Consider the following 2,590-nt stretch of genomic DNA (forward strand, 5'->3'; position numbering starts at 1 on the left):
GGGATAAGAGCTGGGGGGGGGGGAGTAGAGGGTAACGTGGGGACAAGGACACATATGTAATATCTTAATCAATAAAAAATATATTTTAAAAAAAGAAACAATTCAATGTGTTTAATAAATTTACACAAATGAAGTGGCATTTGGATATTTTAGGATAAACATATTTTTATATTTTATACTGGCAAATAAACACCCAAGATTTTTGCCTATTAATTAGTATGATTACTTTGAATTATGAAATAATTTTACAGAAAACAGTTGGATGTTTTGTGTATACCAGGACCTCAGACTATCTTACTCTTAAAAGTAGATATCTTAGATTGGTAGGTAATAATTATCTGTTATTATCACAAGGATTATGTAGAGATGGGTGCTTAAAGTCCTCAAAATATTTTACTCTCTTCAAGAAATAAAACAGATATTTTGAACTCTTTCACATTAAATCATTTTCTGAAATGAATAGACACCTAAAAACAAATGTTTTCCCCACCTAAATTATTGATATCCAAATCACTGAGCTCTACCGTTAAGGCTTTATTCTATTAGTATTTTCATATATAGGGGATATTAAAAGAAAAAAATAATGAGTTCTTAAAAGCAGATATATGTAAACAGTCTTAAAACTTTAGTTATAAAATAAATATAAATTTTTAAAATGCTAAAAGGACATGCTATCATATAATGAATGAGAAATTCATTATATAGTACCTCAGTGAGTTTCTAGGCTGCCTGTGGCAGAGGAGAGGGATGGAAACAACTGATCATTTGCTGTTTCCGTTTCCAGAATTATAACCTTGGACAGAGCACCCAGCAAATGCACTTAAATTACAGGGACAGAGCAAGAGACAGGAAAATGTTAATCACATTTTATATACTTTGTCAAGAAATGAGGTGTTCTGCCTAAATAAGTATTCTGGATAACTAAGCCTAAAATAAAATATTTAAACACCGTCAATTAAAAATAACTTAAAAATATGGTATTCACTTGTCTACCTTTTTCAATAGTGAGAAGTCTAACCTGGTTGTCTTTGAGTTAATAGCTCAGTGTGGTTCCCACAATGCTCTCTGAAGATCCCCACCTGTCTCCAATAAGCGGTACCACCTGGTCCTGAGGCATTCCAAAATTACATTAAGTCTCCTCTGAATGTGTTTTCCACCTTAATTAATGTCAGATTTCTTTGCAATAATAATGCATTAAAAATCACTATTATAAATGCTAAAATCATGATGTCCATACAAATGTAAAACGAATACTCATCAAAGATTTTATAATTTATTAATTAATGATGGAATCAGAAAGACACTCCAACTCGCTCAAGGGAAACTTCAAAGGACGCCCATGTGTATAAGCAGTCAGAAATGTTGAAATGAATTTACACAGAAGTGAAATATCCAAAAGGCAATATCAATTGTTTTCCACTTTACAAAAATATTTTGGCTTACTCGTTTTGGCTCAGTGGATAGAGCATTGGCCTGAGGACTGAAGGGCCCCAGGTTCAATTCTGGTCAGGGTCATGTACCTTGGGTGCAGGCACATCCCCAGTAAGGGGTGTGCAGGAGGCAGCTGATCGATGTTTCCCTCTCATCAATGTTTCTAACTCACTATCTCTCTCCCTTCCTCTCTGTAAAAGTCAATAAAATATATTAAAAAGATTAAAAAGCAGGCATAACAAGGTAGTGGATGTTAACAGATACACAGATCATGCAAAGCTCATGCTATATGATCTTATTCCTAAGAGGATAGTGAGAATATATTTTTTTAAAAACCCTCTAAGCTGGGACTTGTTTGTGACTTTGCCAGCAAGTCAGTCCGAGGCTTAACCCTATATCAGTTTCCCACATGGGGCCCTGGTCGAGCTCCTGCAGGAGGCAACCAATTGATGTGTTTCTCTCACATTGATCTTTCCCTCTCTCTTCCACTCTCTCTAAAAATCAATGGGAAAATATCCTCAGGTGAGGATTTAAAAAAAAATCTTTGGCATTACTATTAGTATTTTTACAATTTCTGAATTTATAAAAAAGCTCAAAGACAATGAAAGACTGAGATAATCCAAAGGGGGAGGACTGAATAAGACACCGAGTTATTTTCTTTTTGCTCATTTCAAAGTCCTTCACAATTCCCCTGATAAATGAAATAAAAACAAATATTTGCTACAGCTGACCCTTGAACAACATGAATTTGAACTACACAGATCCACTTATATGCAGATTTTTTAAAATAAATATAGATTATTCCCTCAATAGCCTCGGGTTTTAAATCTGCTGATTCAACCAACTATGGATTATAAATGATGTTTTTGATTCTTGGCTGGGAATCTGCAGATGCAGGGGACTGACTAGGTATTGTTCAACACCGTTTTGTGTAAGAAACTTGAGCATCTGTGGATTTTGGTATCTGCAAGAGTCCTGGAACCAATCAACTTCCCATACTAAGAGAAAAGTAAAGTTTGAAGGAGTAAAATCTTATATGCAATATTTTGACTGCACAGGGGTTGGCACCCCTAACCCCTGTGTTGTTCATGGTTCAACTGTATTTACTATTTAGGCACTGTTCCGAGAACTTTACATGTACAATTCATTTTGTCTTTCA

Source organism: Myotis davidii, unplaced genomic scaffold, assembly GCF_000327345.1.
Source record: "Myotis davidii unplaced genomic scaffold, ASM32734v1 scaffold575, whole genome shotgun sequence".
Classification (NCBI taxonomy): domain Eukaryota; kingdom Metazoa; phylum Chordata; class Mammalia; order Chiroptera; family Vespertilionidae; genus Myotis; species Myotis davidii.